At 42.1% G+C, this 19,581-nt stretch overlaps 1 protein-coding gene across 3 annotated transcripts in view; it reads left to right on the plus strand.

The window, feature by feature from the left end:
• The window catches only part of ARHGAP6 (Rho GTPase activating protein 6), a 566,036-nt gene that overhangs the window by 414,901 nt on the left and 131,554 nt on the right, over window positions 1–19,581 (plus strand). The gene's annotated exons all lie outside the window — the stretch shown is intronic.

Raw genomic sequence — 19,581 nt, forward strand, 5'->3', positions numbered from 1 at the left:
CGGTATACATCTCAGATTGTCCAATGCTGTAAAAAAGGCACCATTGCACCTTGTGCCACCTTTGCCCAAACACACGTGATGTCATTATGTCACTATGCGGTTGCTTCTGCAGCATCTTGGGGACACTGCAGAGGCTGCGTAGCGGCACTATAGTGGTTGCACAGTGTTATTTCAGACACCCTGTAAGCCACATGCAGGTGTTCATGAGACAAGTGATGGTGCCGCCCATGGGTCCCTGCGCTCTGCGTGGTGGTACCATTGGCAAAAGTCACTGCCAGACTGCATGACTTAGTGGCAGTATCTGGGCACTCTCACATACAATTAAGTGTTCTGTGGGCTTGTATACGGAGTTGTGTTCTATTCAGAGGTGAGTGTACACAGAGATCCATCTGATGACAGATGAATCTCTTGCACGAAGGACTGGGTGGAGGCAAGTGTGCAGTGAAATTGATGATGGTGCCACAAGCCAATGCAGCCAATTACGTACATAGTAACATAGTAGTTGAGGTTGAAAAAGACTTAAGTCCATCAAGTTCAACTTTATACAGGACCTGAATAAATGCAAAGATACAAATTTATTTCTGAACTGCAAGGCAGGAACAACTTTGAATTGTGTACTGATTCTTTTCCAAGATTACACTAGGCAGCACAGATTGAAACTAGACCCCTTAATGTCGCATAACAACCTACGTGATTGCCATGCTGTACAATAGGCAGCGATTAATGTGCACTAAAAAGGTTGCAAAGGCATAAAAGATTCCCATTTGTTGTTTAATTTTCAATACAGAGTTTGGGAAACACCTGTACCTCTATCCACGTGTCAGTGCTAACAAGTGCAGGCCTGGAGGCAGGCATGTGGAATAGAGTGGGCGGTGAGGTATGTTGGAGAAAGCAACATGAGGTGGTGAAATATAAACAAAGTTATCCTTCATGGGCATGTGCAGCTGCTGTGTGCTCTCGGACTATGATACAAAACTGCATATTTCCTGCAGGCGGCCAACTGCAAGCTGATAACACATTTATACTTGAAGGAAAGGGCAAATATCTTTTGATTGCTAGATACATACATACATACATACATACATGTAGCTATGCACATTTAGCCCATGTGCTGATGGCCAGTTTTAGTGTAAGTACCACACAGTATACATTTTGTTTATTAACAATTAATCACAGCAGCAATTAGAGGTGGGATTTTCTCTGTCTTGTACAAATGCAGATAATTACAGCAAGTGTCTGTTAGCTTCTGTTTAGTGAAAATCCTGTGCCTTTTATTCTTATTAATAATCTGTTAATACTGAATTCTAGTCATGTATGTGACTGACACCTGTGAAAAATAGGCAGAGGGAGAGATGTTTAGACAAAATTCTACACTAAAATTCTGGGTCATACCCAGGGTGTTATCCGCGGCTCCAACCCAGATGCAATTCGGTTAAGAGCCCTTTCAGAGTGCCGTCTGGAACTGGCTTATTGCAGGGTCAGCCATGTCATCATGACCAATGCCAGCGCTTGGAGATGAGATCATCACTATATGTATTGGGGTTACCTAAGCCATACTTGCCGTCCCTCTCGGAATTGCCGAGTGGACCCCGAAAATCGCGTGGCGGCCCTGCTATATAGCTCCTGCTTTTTTGCCACTGTATGGTGGAAGACCAAGCAACAATGATGTGATCTTGCCCCCCCCCCCCCCCCTCCCCCGCACCTTTCTGGCCAAAATGCCCCCTGTTTGCAAAAGTCATTGCCAGACTGCATCCAGAGGAGGGTGCAGCAAAGTCAGCAAGTATGACCTAAGCACATGTGTGAGGCACCACACTTGCAGTTTTGCATGCTGTAAAGCAATTTTAAACAAATTATTAAAATTGACATACATTGTAGTTAAATCATATTTTTTCTCTAGTTATAGAATGTGAATTTCAGACAAGAAACTAAATGTGATTACTTAATATTTTGTGCGTGTGTCACACGGGAGAATGGTGTGATAAGGATTGTTCTTCCACCCAATGCATAGAATCTGCACAAGTTGATGATGAGGGAACCTTCAAAACACTGACCGCATATACTGAGACACAGACTTGTAGAGCCTTGTTCCTATGGTAATCCATCTCGTTGCACAATTGCAACTTACACCAACCCTATGGCAGATGCAGCTTCTCTTTATGATCATGGCCTCCCATATGAGTAGCTTTATGTCTTTGGACACAGCCGCTGGCAGTGACATGCTCACATCTGCCTAATCACCCCATGTTACTTCCCAGGTAATCCACTAAAATCCACACTCCCTGCACCCATGTTCATTCTGCAACTCAATGCAGTAACAATCAGGATGCATGGGGAACTTATGTGTTGCCAAGCACTGAAACAGTTGCTGTACCTGCACTTCCATTTGACTTGTTGGTTTGTACCCAGTATGGGCCTGGTCCAGTGGTGGATGCAGCTGTGCCTTTTGACTGTAAGGATGCGACATTATGCAAATGCTAATATAAAGTCCACATGGCATATATTTGTGCATATCACTGTGCAAGGACTGAGATCCACTTCATTGTTCATTGTTATATACCGCATCCTGCGTCTTTAGACACCAGCATCGGCCACAACTACAAGACATGACCCGCCCTATGAACCTCCCCCCTTAATCTAAAGACCACTGAATAAAATGTTTTGCTTTAGTGCATTTAGAGGCAATGTAATAGTTAAGGATTGAAGTTATATAACCTTTCTCTCTGTTAAACATATTTAGAAATAAACACCTAATTTGAACTTTTTTTGTAATTTTACTAATTCTATAATTATGCTTAGTTTTGTACTGTAACATATATTAGTGATGATGATAATAGATTTTACTAATAAAAAATGTTCTAGTAATATTTCCTGACTATTTGCTTATTCTATTGTCTATATAATGAATAAGGTACAATGACAATTGTTTTAGTGCCTTTTGGTGGTTTTCCAACCCTATTTATTGCTATTGGACACAGTAAATAAGAAGCCTGCTATTGTCTGGCATTTTTTATATTTTTTGACATACATAATATATACTGTACATACATAGTTAACGCAGCACTCAAACAGGCTTGGTAATGCAGCAAAATGTCCCTATGTACTGTATGTGTGTGTGTGTATGCAGAGGAACTGCACGGGCTGTGAGCGGTTCATTGAAACCATAGTGTTTCCATGAGAGAGGCCTATTTCGAGGATTTTGCTTCACTTGTCAACTGGGGCAGGTCAATCAAAATCCCTGATAAGCTATGGCTTGTGCCGGCTTATTGGTGCTATGTGAATAGCCTCCGTGAAACAATTATCCATGATCATCGATAATTGGAAACTCACATAAAGTGTTGTGTGCATATAGTGTAGTACAAAGGGGGTTATTCTAGTCCATTCTTTCTGACAAAATCCTTCTTAGATGGACAAAACCATGTGCACTGCGGGTGGGGCAGATGTAACTTGTGCAGAGAGAATTAGATTTGGGTGGGGTTTTTCTTCAAAGTGAGATCTATATTGAAGTGTAAAATCATGCAGTCAGTATTTTCCCTGCACAGAAACAAAATAACTCACCCAAATCTAATTCTCTCTGCACATATTACATCTGCCCCCCTGCAGTGCACATGGTTTTGTCCATCTAAGAAGGATTTTGGCAGAAAGAATGAACTAGAATAAACCCCAAAGAGAGTACATCGATCAGAGGTTCCCAGACTTGTTCCTCAAGGCCCTCTTTCAGGTTTTGAAGATGTTAGTGGCTCAGCAAAGATGGTTAAACAAAATTGACTAAGGTATAAAATAATCACTTGTGTGTACAATAGAAGTTGTATAGAAGTACAATAGAGTACAATAAGAGATCATTTGCTCTCTAGGAGACTTCCTATAATTTATCCGCCTCTGGTTTATGTTAGTGTGTGTATGTGGAAGTGTATATCTAAAGCTGACGCTTCTTGTTCAGTCATACTTATTGTATGTGTTCTCTTTACCCCTGTGGGACAGATCAAACACCTTTTATTGGCTCTATAATATGCTGTTTTTCATTTTATGACATCCCTAAATTGCACTTCATACTTTTATGAATATCTCCATTTGTTTAAGCTAAATATAGGTAATTTCCCAGATTGCATGTATTTCATATATGGTATATTTTTGTGGTTCTCAAATAATCTCTTATGACGTACAGTGTAGCTGCTGAGCAGGTGTATCATAGAGAAGGACTTAGACATATTTCCTTAGTAATAGATCATGAGAATGGGTTCAGTATGTATGTATGTATGTATGCCAGTCATAATATTAATGATGTCTGCATTGTAAATGTCCACATGCTAAACAGTAACATTGTAATTGAGTAACATAGTAACATTGTGATTTAGGTTGAAAAAAAATGCGTTAGTCCATTGAGTTCAACCTATCTGTTGCTATAAAATGTGAATAGCATTACATTCATAAAATAAGAATAATTGTGAGAAGGGGTCAGCTGGTCATAATAAGAATTGTTTGTTTTTTTTATTAAAAAATTGGAAATTGTATATACATTGCTAATTATTGTAACCATCGTTCCTATTGTTTTGAGATTAAAGGTTTACTGATGTTTTAAGATCTTTACAAAACAGTTTAACCTAATTTGTTTTTAAATATACAGTATCTATTTTGGTGTATTCTAGGATTATTACATCTATTCATATAATTCCTTTTAAACATCAAAAATACGACCTAGTTAGAAGTCTTTTTCTTACCTGGTAGACAGCTGTAGGCGATGAGGTGTGCTGAAGGTAAGGTGCTGGAACTCTGGCAATTTAAATCAAACTGGATTTACCAGCACCAATCATCTTTAGCTTGGTTTATAAAGAATCAGCACTTCTATCATTTTTTTTTAATGGACAAATGTTGTAATATGTTTACTTAGGTTTAAATACACCTCTTCAAATACCAAGGTATATTATTATAAAGAGTGCAGCTAGCAAAGTCAGCTCTTACACCTAGTTATTTTCACCTTTACCCATGGATTAGCATCTTCTAATCTTACACAACATGAAATATGCTTTTTGTACAGTTTCTGAATTTGTATACCATATTTAGGATAAATGGCTTTTCACAGGTTGTTAAACAGAGCCTGTGTTCTTCACCTGTATATCCATAGCTGAGCCATTTTCTTAAATCAGAATTTCTCTCATGTTCACTTTATTTTAGTATAATGGATTTAATCAAATTATTTATACAGCACCTATAAAATGCAGCACCGAACAGTTTGTTTATTAAAAAAAAAAAAAAAAAACTCACAGATATAAAATTATACATAGTAATAGAACAAGTATATATATATATATATATCTATGGGGCCATATGAAATGCCGGGAACCATGTTCGGCTGGGAACCCGTACATCCGGGACTTTTGACAGCTGGAATCCTGAAGTAAGTATACCGGAGAGGATTAGGGTTAGACCGTGGTGGGGAGGATTAGGGTTAGACCGTGGTGGGGAGGATTAGGGTTAAGCTGTGGGAAGAGGAGAATAGGGCTATGGTTAGGAATAAATTGAGTTGCTCATTTCTGTCTCTTTTATGACTGCCGTTATCCTAGCTGCCAATATCCCGTATTCAATCCCATGAAACGGATTGTAGAATAGGCGTTTCCCTTGAGAGTTTCATAGAATTTTGAATATGGTTGAATATACTGTCAGGGTTTGCAAATACGTGGTATTTCATGTTTTATACCCGGAAATACCTTCCAGGGACTCAGTTTTTTAGAATCGGTGGGTCCAACGGGATCCGCTCTGCTCGTATTGGCCAGGCCTGGATGGAGGGCTCCCAGCACGGCAGAGGCACTGGCAGGGAGGGAGTGCATCGGGCACAGAGGACTGCAACCCTGTCACACCGGTCCAGCAGTAGCAGCTTCCCACATACCTCCGGCTCCTGGTCTCAGCAGCCCCATCTACTAATAAACGCCACAATGAAGCAGCAGCATGGGAACAAGCAGCACCGCTGATGCCGGGAGAAATGTAGAATTGTCCCCTTGGGCTGCAACGCTGCTTGCTCATATACTGCTGCTTCAGTGCAGTGATTATTAGTAGATGCCAGCGCTGGACCTAACAAGACAAGGAGTCAGAGGGCAGGTGACCACATGGCAATGAGCAAGTTAAACCCTGGTAGAGTAGGTGATTACTGGAAGAGCATGTAACCCTATGGCAATGAGCATGTAACTCCCTGGGAGAGCATTTAACCCATGGCAACAAGCATGTTAGCCCCTGGCAAAGAGCATGCATCCCCGCATTTTTAAAATGTCTCCATTGTGAGACGAATAAAGGAATTCTATGTAGGTAAGCAGAAATTATGTGGCATAATATGTAATAGGCTATACGGCGTGTGGTATCATATGTAATAGGTATTACTGTGTGGCATATTGTATAATGGGCATTCCGGTGTGTGGCATAACGTGTATTGGATATTGTGGCTTGTGGTATAATATGTAATGGGTGTGTTATGTGTTATAGGCATTACAGTGTCAATATTTGGCGCATGCCTTCAGTGCGCTCTGTCACAATTTTTAGTTTGTCTGGTTCTTACACTTTTATCCTGGCTTCTAGATTTTAAAGAAATTATCAAGAACTGATTTACCCTCATACCCTCCCTACCCCAAGCACTGCCTGCCCATAACCCTCTCCTTGCCCCCCTCTACAGCACTGACCCAGCTACTATCTAAGCCAGGGGTGGGGAACCTTTTTTCTACCAAGGGACATTTGATATTTATAAAATCCTTCGGGGGCCATATAAAAATTATCAGTGGCATATACATGTGGGCATTGTACACAAGGGCAGTGGCATATACATGTGGGCATTGTACATACATGTGGGCATTGTACACGGGCAGCGGCATATACATGTGGGCATTGTACACATGGGCAGCAGCATATACATGTGGCCATTATACACACGGGCAGTGGCATATACATGTGGGCATTATACGCACAGGCAGCGGCATATACATGTGGGCATTATACATACGGGCAACGGCATATAAATGTGGGCATTATAAACATGCGGGCATACACATTACAGTTCTGCCCACCACTGCAGAGACACCAGGACTGGCTAATTAATGCCCAGCAGTGTGTGGGTGATATGGATGACTGACAGATCCAGGGGGTTGTCATTTATTCATAAAAAGTGACAGTGTGGAGGAAGGGGAGTGTCACCCCCAAACAGGTTTATGTGATTATGTCTGACATAATCACATAAACCTGTTTGGGGGGACACCCCCCCCCTTCCTCCACACTGTCAGTTTTATGAATAAATGACAACCCCCTGGATCTGTCAGTCACTGGGGAAGGGAGGTCAGCAAGAATGAGGCTGCTGGTCACTGGGTGGTTGGGTAAGAGGAGCGGCACAAGAGGCAGTCAGGGAAAGTGATGAGCCGGGAGCAGCATTTACCTTTACACTTCATAGGTATTAGCTCCGGCTGCACAGCGTGACAGAGACTGCTGCTGCTGCCGCTGATGGACTCTCCATCCTCTCGTAATGCTCCCGCCCATGCAGTGCATGGCAGGTGCATCACAACACTCGCGAGAGTTTCCAGGTCCCACTTCCTACTGCCCGCAGTGATTGGCGGACGCGTCACCGTCACAGCCTGCAGTGATTGGTGGGTGCGTTGTCTGCATAGATGTCCCCCTTATCTTGCCGGGCGGCTGGCAGGCAGGTGCATCACTTCCAAGTTCCAACTGGAGGGTAAGCAGGCATGCGTGTAGGCGGCAGGCGGGCCGGGCAAACTGGGTGCGGGGGCCGTATCCGGCCCGCGGGCCGGAGGTTCCCCACCCCTGATCTAAGCTCATCCATTCCCTAACTCCAGGATTTCCTTCCCCCTCACCCCCTCTTTGGCCCACTGCACTGACCCAACTGCTATTTACACATATCTCCCCTTTCTATCCTATCTATGGGGCATGTCTAAGTAGTCTGTTGCTGTATGGGAGCGCAAAAAGTGTAATATGTGATGGGACCCATAAACAGTTGTGTGGGACCCCAACTTTCTAAAGTGATGGGTCCCTGGGACCCACAATTATTTTCTCTAACCTCGATCACTGTACTGAACAAATTTGTTTTACCATGTACACTTCTGTAGGACAACATACAACTGATTTACTTGCAACTATACATCAACAATAAGTTATCCATTGCATAGAAGGTGGTTTCAGATTAGTGATCCTTACAATTCAATGTTCTAAAATTTACAGTTTCTTCTATAGCGCAGCATATTCTGTTGTGCTTTATAATTGGAAACAACAGTGATTAAACAAACTGGGTAGATGCAAACCGACATGGAGGTAGGAGGGCCCTGCTCGCAAACTTACAATCTATAAAATAATATTTTAGCATCTTTTAGTGCAATTCATGCAATTTGACCACAACATTTTGGATGAGGGAGCTGGTGTAATGTCATGGTGGAAAAAAAGCTAACCCATGAATCAATCTGAAGTTTGGTATGGCGTTATTTCAATGTTGTTAGTACACAATAGTAATACCAACTGTCCTCCGCAACGCCACCTGTCTTCAAATACAGGTACTTATGGATCCAGCCTCGTGTGTGTGTGTGTGTAGGTATGTATGTATGTGTGTGTGAACCAGGATCATTTTAAAGTGAAAAACTGCTCATTTTATGGGGCGTGTGTCCCTTTGTTGTAATGCTTGAGAAAAGGGCAAGTTAGCACTAGTTTTCTTGTCTTTTGCTCATTTGTGTACTGTTAAGTGAAACCCTTGTGGCACCATTTAAGTAAACAATAATAGTAGTAATAAAAAAAATAGTGCAACAGTTTTTTTGAATTAACATTATTATTTTTATAGTGCTTAATATAAATGTTTAGAGACTTGAAATCTGGATATTTTGATTAATTAGGTCCCCAGTCATTTGTTTATTTATGAGCATAACTCTGTGCTGCTTTAACACTTCAAGCTGATATACCAAAACACTAATTATACATTACATTTATAGGAAGAAAACAAGAATACTCTTTTTTTGCTGAGGCACTCTTAAGACAAAATTGTTTTATTTCAAATAAATATTAGTATGCATTAAAATAATGATACACACAAATACACCATGAAAGTCAGAACAGGGAGGGAAAAGGGGAGGGCAGCAAGCCAAATCGTATCAAAATATAGCATGTGTCAATACAGTACATAAATCATGTGTAATCTCTAATTCCTATTTATATATATATGAATCTGTAGGAACAGTGTGCTGAACGATCTGTCTCAATATAAAGAACATGGGTGATGACTAAATATTTGAAGCATGCTTGAAATATCTAGCCTAGCGATTCGCGGCTGTCACTGGAGCGATCTGTGCTTCATTTCCAAGTGATCTTGTCAGATCGCATAGAAATGATGCTGTATTCGCCCTGTGTGTATGCCCCATTAGTGTGCATTTATAAACATCTCATAGTAACACAATGTATCAAAGGATCAATTATAATTTGATACAAAAAGCAAGCATGAAGCAAGTAGGGAGACACAAATGTTTGTAACAGCTGATGTACAACAGTGGTTGTCAATGTTTGATGGTCTCCTATTCTGGAAGTCACTCTCTTATGCTGGTAGTACTGCTGAGTTTTTATTAATATATAAGTACAGTAGGAACATACACTGCATCTGTGCATGGGTGTCATACATTAAGTTAAAAAGGCAAAGGTAATAATGCTGAGAAGTAAGGCAGAGTGGAGTGCCTCAATATGGCCAAATGGTGTTTATTCTTAAAGCATGTGTAATACACATCACTGTATCTTGAAATGGTTAGGGGTTGTAATATGTTTGTATCAAAAGTAGATCCACAAACTATTTTGTTCTGGGACCCCGAGAGACAATAAAAATAATTACAGAACCCCAGCAAGTTACTGCAGAAGGTCATCACATCACATGTGTAGTCAGCAGGCAACACATACATGGCAGCATTGTGGAGGCACAGAGTGATAGGAGGAGTCTGATATACCATAATCCATCACATCACATGTGTAGTCAGCAGGCAGCACATACATGGCAGCAGTCTAAAATAACAGAAAATTCAACAGACTTTTCAGACCCCTTGAATCACTGACTGAGATTAGAAAAGCCATCAGCCCTTTGGTCAGCAAAATGGAGTCATGACCCCATGCTGAGCAGGTCAGGACCCACAGTTTGAGAACCGCTGGTTTAAGGTAATCCTTAGAATGCTAGAGGACATAGATGCTCAAAGTACTGGTTCTACTGCTCACCTGTTTGTTGCAATGAACAGTGAACGAGTGAGATTACAGGGGTCTGGGTCCTCTAGAGCAGATAAAGATGTAGTATAGGGGATCTGTGTGACCTGAGGGAAGGTCACACCCCCTATGCTGGACCAGCGCAGGGGGTGTGACCTTCCATCTCCACAATGAGAGTCCCCATAAAAAGGATACAAAGATAGGAATAAACGTAAAAATAGACTATGATATAGCTACATAAGGATATGGTCCTCACTGATATTATGCAATATATCCCTGTTCGAGGCATCTATGTCTTCCAAGAATAAATAGCAGTTGGTGACTACTATATTGAGGAACAATGCTCATACTAACTGGAAAATCTAGTAATAAATAGGATACATATGAGTGAAATAATGTTCAATCTAGCACCCGCCATATTTGAAAACCCGTGCAGTTCCTCTTCCCTGCCTGGGGTGTTGCTGTCTGCTGTGATGTTTCTAGCACAGGTCTGGTTTGCATATCAGTGCTGATATACAGACCACACTGTGCTACTACAGCAGACAGTGACACCCCAGGCAGGGAAGAGAAACTGCATGGGTTTTCAAATATGGCAGGTGCTAGAATGAACACTAAGGGATATGTGGATATGTACCAAGTCCTAATGCCATGCACATGATAAGGTTGTCAGCTCTGCTTCCTGTGGGACGTGTGTTTTGCCTGGTAAGGCTTTTTTACCTTGTTCTGACTTTAATTTTTGATTTCCAATTATAAATCACTCTGAACATTTGAAATGTGTCCTCATGCACCAAATGGTTTGCTTAAAACTAAAATTGTACTTAAACACAGAAACATAGTCTGCCCTTTATTTAACCTTATTGCAACCTTATTTCTTTGTAAGGATATTATGACTATCCGAGGCATGATAAAATTACTCTACTGTCATAGCCTCTACCACTTCTGATGGGAGATTTTTCTACCTATACGCTACCCTTTCTGTGAAGTCATTTTACCCATGAAACTTCCTTCAGTCTCCGTGAATGTCCTCATGCTCTAATGCTACGCTTCCTGAGAAGAATGTTCCCCTCTTGTACTGTTACATGTGAAAACTACCGGGGCTGCAGCTTCTGTGAGGCTCGAGCCCTGCACTTAGTCACTGGCTGAAAAAAAAGCAAAGCCCGCTGCTCTACCTTCACTAATGGCTGCCTCCGATGGCATGGTGATAGCGGATACTTAATAAGAAAACCTGAATCGTTCAGATACGATACATTGCTGTATTATCAGTGGTGCTTACTCAGCCTAAAACAATAACAAATTATGAACAAAAGTCTGATTAACTGAATTGTCTGTAATTGTCTGGGCTAAGTTTTGACCCAGTGTAGATTCAGGGATATAAGACACTCCTAAAGGAAAATAATTATGTTCTGTAATGTTTAAGGTATTTATTGAAAGCAGTAATCAATTTAAAGTAGAGATGTGCGGCGGACACTTTTTCGGGTTTTGTTTTTGGATCTGGATCTCCCTTCGTGTTTTGGATCTGGATTGGTTTTGGCAAAACCACCCTTTTGGGTTTTGGTTTTGGATCTGGATTTTTATGAAAAAATGCTAAAAATGGCTAAAATAACAGAATTTGGGCCTGTTTTTGGCCCTAAAGTATTATTGACCTCAATAACATTAGTTTCCACTCATTTCTAGTCAATTTTGATCACTTCACAGCTTACAAAATTGTTTTTATTTACTGTAGTTGGGCCAAAAGGGTATACCGAGGTAGCTGGATGACTAAGCTAAGCGACAGCAGTGGGCATCACATACATGTGGACCTTACACTTCCAACCTGGCAGAGCGGCACTGCAGGGGCAGACAGGGTGGCAGTTTAATAAACTATCCTAAAAAAGAGAAATGCTCCAAAGAGCAAAAAATACAAAGAGGTATCGGCCTTGTGATGACTGGTGGTAGCAGCTTCAGCACTTCTATCAGGTTGCTGATCTCCCACTATTTCCATCATCCTCCAAAAATTTGTTTTTATTTTATTTATTACTTTTATTTATTTTCCTTACTTTACAATGGACACAGCCTGTCACACTGGACACAGCCCCTTGGACACTGGACACAGCCCGTCACCCTGGACACAGCCCCTGGACAATGGACACAGCCTCTGGACACAGCTCCTGTACACTGGACACAGCCCCTGGACACGCTGGACACAGCCCCTGTCACACTGGACACAGCCCCTGTCACACTGGACACAGCCCCTGTCACACTGGACACAGCCCCTGTCACACTGGACACAGGCCCTGTCACACTGGACACAGGCCCTGTCACACTGGACACAGCCCCCGTCACACTGGACACAGCCCCCGTCACACTGGACACAGCCCCCGTCACACTGGACACAGCCCCCGTCACACTGGACACAGCCCCCGTCACACTGGACACAGCCCCCGTCACACTGGACACAGCCCCCGTCACACTGGACACAGGCCCCGTCACACTGGACACAGGCCCCGTCACACTGGACACAGGCCCCGTCACACTGGACACAGGCCCCGTCACACTGGACACAGGCCCCGTCACACTGGACACAGGCCCTGTCACACTGGACACAGCCCCTGTACAGCCCCTTGTACACTGGCCACTGCAGCCCCTGTACACTGGACTTGTGTACAGCAGCCCCTGCAGACCCTAATCGAGTGAGCAGCAGCAAAATAATATATTATTATTATGGCACAGCACACAGCACAGAGCACAACCACCCTCTTCCCTCTCCTATGCTGGAGTAAAGATGGCGGGGCGCGCGTGCGTCTTATATAGAATCCAGATCCCGCGAGAATCCGACAGCGCGATGATGATGTTTTGCCTCGTTTTCGGTCCGGAATTTAGGCGGGAACTCCCGAGCCGGCTCGGATCTCGATATTCGGATCTGTCGGATCCCGGAGATCCGGACCCGCTCATCCCTAATTTAAAGGCATGGTTTTGCCTTGTAAATAATTGCAGGTTTAAAAATTCTCAGCCGGCATCCCGTTGTATAACATCCCATCACATATCTCATGCTTACGGTTTACACTATACTGTATTTCCCTTTATCTCTTTTTTTATCTTTTTTTTTTTTATTTGAGTTTAGTCACGCATCTTATATACACAAGTTATCCTCCAGGGAAAACATAGTGATTATATTAAATGTCAATATATTGTTTGTGGTGTGCAATCGCATTATCAAGCTTATTTAAAGACATAAAAACAAAATACAAACCCATTTGTCTCTGCTCTTAGCAACTCATCCAATTTTGCAATAACAGAATAAATTGTTAGAAAAGTTTGCTACATAGCCTTAGAACTTTCATGCCCTATACTAATAGTGGCTGTTTTAAATTGCTATTTTCCCAATGTGTATCTTTTTTTTTTTTCTGTTGAAGTTCTTTTGTTAGAGCAATTCTTTGACAGGATTGTTGCCAATGATTTATTCTATGGTCTGGAAAATAACTGTTTAAACATTTACAATATAAATGTTCCATGTTTTGTACATTGCTTTTGCAGGCAATTTTTCTCTAATTGAATACTGTATGTGTGTAGTGCTGGCTTGTGCTGTAATTATATATTTTTGCCAGAGAATTAAGTCAAAGGAAAAGAGCAATATAACTTTGGGCCCTAGGCAAGATACTGGTATGCGGCCCTCCTCAAACAATCCGTAGCACTTTATTTTTGCAGCTGATTGCAGTGGTATCATTAGAGTACCTAAGCGCGTGTACAGTCTACCAATATATGCTTAGCATGAACATCAGCATTGCATACAAATCTTAATCAGTCTCTAGGTCTTTTGTAAGTAGACTTAATACCTGTGTCACGGGTGTAAACTGACTGCCCAGATACAGTGGATGAAACCATTTTGTGTGTCCAAATATTTTTATCCCATCATTAAAAATCAATGTGGCCTCTTGTGTCTGTTTTGGAGCAGGAAGTCACAACCCGCGATGTTCCAGGCTACTGGCTAATAGGTGCGTTCGATCCGCCATGCATTTTGCACCTGCGAGGGGGCAGAGGCTAGATGCGGCTGGTTACATCTGTATAAAGCCTACTACCAGGTTATAAATATCATGCATTATTTGTTTGATTTCTAGTTATTGTATTTAAACTTATTTAGATAAGTGTAGACTTCTTGGGAGGTATCCAACTAGCTGTGGAGAAACATGGCTCTAACTGTGCAGAGCTTGTATATTCTCCCCGTACTTGTGTGGGTTTCCTCCGGGCACTCAGGTTTCCTCCCACAATCCAAAAATATACTGGTAGGGCTAATTGGCTCCCAACAAATTAACCCTAGAATGTCTGTATGTATGTACATGTGGTAGGAAAACTATATTGTAAGCACCACTGGGGCAGGGACTGATGTGAATGTTCAAATATACTCTGTAAAGTGCTATATAAGCGATATATAAGAAATTTTTAATAAAAAAATTAATCCGGAGCGAAAAAAATACTTTCTTCTGGATTTTCTTCAGTGTTTCTCCCAATTTGGTCATCCAAAATAAAAAATATTTTCTCCTGAAAAACATGGAGATTTTTCTGAAACCTGTGTGTTTTTGCCAGATGCGAAAACGGGACAGCATTCAGGGATTAGGTTTTACCTGTCTGAGGCAAGTGAAACCAAATCCCTGATAAGTCACTGGATGTGTTAGCTTTATTGGGGGTAAAAAAAAGTTCTTGGCAAAGCAATTACCTGCGGTCAGTGACTGGATAATTAGATATCACCCACCGCAGTGCTGATGTTTTTAACGATATCGGCGATGGCCATGGGAGATTGCTATCGTGCAAATACATTGAACGTTATCGATATCATTCAGTGACGTCACCTGTGGCCACTTCTCATGCAGGTCATTGGCTACATAATCAGAATTGGCCTGCATGTTCATCTTAAGGCAGGGCTGGGCAATTGCGGCCCTCCAGATGTTGATGAACTACACATCCCAGCATGCCTTGCATCAGTTTCAGCATGGCCACATAGCAAAACTAATGCAAAGCATCCTGGGATGTGTAGTTCATCAACATCTGGAGGGCCGCAATTGCCCAGCCCTGTCTTAAGGGGAAGGGGTGGGTCGTTATCTATGCATGGGAGCGCGCATTGTTATTGACACTGAGCATACACAGTAGGTGAGATTTTAAAGATATTGCTCTACGGCTCCTTCTGAGTGATATTTTTTTTATGCTCAGTACACACTTGAAGAGATTTCAAATCAGACCCCAAGTCAGATAATTCAGACAAATCAATTCTGTATAAAAGTAGCTTTATAATAATAAATCTGCCTAGAACAGTTTTAGTATGGGAAATTTACATACTTAATACAGGATGGTATCGATATATATGAGCGGTTATTAAAATCTTAGTATCCGGATAAGAGAACTAGTGCATGTCGACTTTTTGTCAAAGTCAACCTAATGCAGGCCAACCTTTTTGATGACAACCTATTGACTATCAACCCAGACACTGCTGACCCTTTGAGCCACAGATGGAATCCTGATGTTTAGAATGTTGACGGTGGCATCCGTACTTTCAAAATCTCAACCGATCTCTGTGGGTACACAGTCCTATTTCCCTGTATATCCCTGTGTATTTAAACCCAGTCCCATCCTTTTCCATAGCCTAACCCAATCACTACCCCTAGTGCTTAACCCTAACCCCAGTACTTACAGTTGGGATCTGTTGGAATTCTGACCATCAAGATATTCCTATTGGCATTCTGACTGTCGGAATTTCAGCTGCTGGTATTATGATCATATACCCTCAATACAGATGTACACAATATAGTCCCATTCTGAAAATGTATATATATTTATGTGGGCAACTATGTTTCTGTGGCAAACATTTTTATGCTACTGTAAAGCCAGCTCTGATCTATTCTACGTGTTATGTTTTTGGTACACTTGATTTCCTTTCTGCCTGACACCGTGGTGTAATATGGCTTGCTGCAAATAAAAGGATAATAACTAAATGTGCGTAATGAAGAAAGAGATGAGAATAACAGATTGTATAATATTTATTGACTTTTGTAACTACAGTATGTTTAATGGTCAAGTTTCTTAATTTTATTTACTATGCTCCAAAGCCTTCAATTGGAGACAGGTGAGTCAGTTTTCCTAGAAGCTTCTATTGTGCATCCTTACAGATGTCTTAAGGATTAAAGAATCTTTTCAACCTCAGTGGTATCAGATGTCGCTCGGTTAGTGATGACTCAATTGTATTTCATATCAAGTTTCAGAGCACAAAGTATACTTACTGTCATCTCATGCAGAAATCTTGTGGGACAGGGTGGGTTCTAGTCCAAGGGGAGCACAGAATGAAGTTTCCATTGGTGTGTCGTCCCCCCCCCCCCCCCCTGAAAAAAAACCTGAACCTAAAACATATTTTATCTCTTAAGCTTAACAATATGTGACACAAAGGCCCTTATTCTGGTTGGTGCGGTAATATCCGCCTGCGCTCGTGCCGCCGATGTTTTGTGTCTGCGCATGTGCAGAGGCGTCTCTGCTCATGTGCGAGCGGGGCGTACGGCCAAATCCCGCATGAAATGTGAACACTCCGAACAGGGGGTGGAGAGGGGCGTGAAGGGCTATTTGGGCTCATTACCATATGCATACGCCCCGCGTTTCATGGGCGTTCCCATGCAAACGCTGGGCGTTCGTATGGTAATGCAGTCGTGACGCACGTGTAGGGGGCGGACATATGACATCGCCGGATGTCAGCTGCCCGCCCAGATCCCTGCTTTTGCACGGAAAAATGTCCGTGTGGTCTGAGGTTGCGGGAGCTGGTGGTGCACTCGGTCCTGCATTCGATGGTCTGCGACCATCGAAAGATGGGGGAGGTTCCCTGAGATGTAGGAGGCGTATTCCGTGAAAAATACACGTGCGGTCCGTTCGGCCAGCTTCTTACCGCGTACGGACGGAGTTGCCGATCCATATGGAAGGCGGGGTTTCGCACGCACGGTCCTGGCCGCATATTCGGATCCGGCCGCACCGATCAGAATAAGGGCCAAAGTGAGGCACGGGTCATTTGTTATGTTAGCTGATCTTTTCCTTTTTTATACTAAGTTTGCTTTCTTCTTCCTCTATTTAGCATCTTAATTCAAGAATATTCTACAAAGTACTTACATCCTGACCTGGTACAATAATACCCCACATTGCAGCACTTCCCCGAAGTCCTTCCACTTTACTGCAACAGTCCCTACCACTCCAAATTACAGCAATAACTCATACGTCAACATTGCAGCAATCAGCATTACCAGCTCCCCCACATTCGTGTAATTTCATGTCCGCTCTACAGGATTGTAGTCATTTACTCCTCAGAGCTAAATCGCACACACCCTACAGACATGCCACCATCCACTCTCGCCCTACATCAATACAACCATCCCTGCCAATACCTGCAGCTGCATGGGTGATTATATATCTTTGGACACTGCCCCTTTAGTAATGCCTACAGTCCAGAATCCATACAGTACCTTATTGACCATTGTACAATTATTGTTGCAACAATAAATAGCTGTTTTTTTTTCTTTATTACTACACACTCCATAAGTAAGTATTTTCTACTTAGACAATATTATGCCTAAAGGACCCTTTGGGGAGCAGAGGTATACTGTACCTTATTACTGTAGTATGATATGCTTTCATTTTGTTATTACAGTACTGTAGCTCCCGCATTGTGGGTAATATACTTTTAATTTGATTCATTTCTGAAATGGTTATCAGTGATTTATTTCCGTTTTCGGTACTTAATAGACAAAACAAACCCTAGTGCTGCATAATCCGCCAGAAAACAGTGCTACCTGCCATTAATGAAGAAGATACACCTGTGAAAATTCTGTACCATACTACTGAAATCACAAATTTTTTTAAAAATGGCTTTAAAATTCAAAAGTTTGAAAGTAACAGACTTTCAGCCAGAAATGTAGCAGTGCTAAAATACACCCAGTGCAGGCCCCACATGTGACTTCATGATTTATTGTAGTAGAGAGCCTGTAGTGCAGTATAGACGTTTCAGGGGCTCCACAGACTGCAGCTATCCAGAGCAATCTGCAAGCCAGGTGTACATGCCATGGGGCAGCGATGTTACTGTATCCTGGATGGCAGCACTACTGACTGCTCTGATTTCAGCAATGGGTTTCAAAAGCGATTTTTTAATTATTTAAATTCACTAAAAATACTTGGAAATGTGGCACTTCTATTCAAATAGTTTTTACTCATATTGATAGTATAGTCTCTGATTAAGTTCATGTAGTGCAGCGCTCATAAGGTTATGTGGGTTACACACCAGGACGTTATGGTCCAAAACTAGCCAATTTAGATACAATCTCGACCGATTTTATATAAATCGGTTGTGTTTTGGGCCATTTCGCTGGCCTTTTGATGCGATCCCGATCCGATGCGCGGGTCAGTCGGTCAGCTCGTGAGCGGGACGTACATTCCTGTGACGACACGCTGACGAGCACCATCGTCCTGGGGTGTACCGGGCATAAGCCTATTGTAAGATTCGATAATGCAGTATAATAGTAGAGCAGCCAGTACATTCAGTCCTGTATTGCAGTCAGCACACTTCACAAGTGTTGATTTCTAACTCGCCTGAGAATGCTGCACCTGCAGAAAGATGAGCTGAGTGCTGTATGTTCATGTTAGGACATGCGATTGGCTTAGTCTAGACAGCTGCAAACAACTATAAAGTTATGGTTTTCTACCAAGCTCACTGTCTAATTTACATTGATCTCTGCAAATTGAAATACCTGTGGTTACCTTATGTACAAGCCACCCAGAAACCTCTCCCTCTATTACCCCTTTCACATTGCAAGCATGGGTTGGACATGGAAGCGCAATCCAGTTTCCGGCGCATTCACATTAAACCCAGGTTGCACTTTCTACAGAGAATGACATGAACAGTTTCGAAATGCTGGGCTGCTCCAGCCAGGTTATAAGGTTTGGTGCTTTCGCACCACACCTTGACCTGCCTGTTCTAGAAACCACATTATTCAATGCAAAAGTGGAGTATTTGCCACTTAATATTAAAGCAATTACACATTTTGGGGTAAAAAAAAAAAAAAAAAAAACACTGAAAATTAGATAATCTAGTCCATAGTCTTGACTTGTTTATGTTGATGGTAAACTCACCATTGACCATGTTTTGTACTACCAGTGTTTGTTTTTATCAATACAGATTGGCACCTAGTGCCCTGTGGAACCTAGGGGCCTGTCTGCTGACAATTGGGGAATTAGCATCTGCAAGCTTGGGAGCAGGGCAGGGTAGGCAAGGGGGTCACCACAATCAGGTGAAAGAGAGCATAGGCGAGTGCACAAGATGTGCACCTGCACACTGCGTGGGGAGTCCCATTATTTACCTTTAAGAGTTTTCCCATCACAACTTACTTG

This window comes from Crinia signifera, chromosome 2 (genome assembly GCF_055691185.1).
Source record: "Crinia signifera chromosome 2, ASM5569118v1, whole genome shotgun sequence".
Taxonomy (NCBI): Eukaryota; Metazoa; Chordata; class Amphibia; order Anura; family Myobatrachidae; genus Crinia; species Crinia signifera.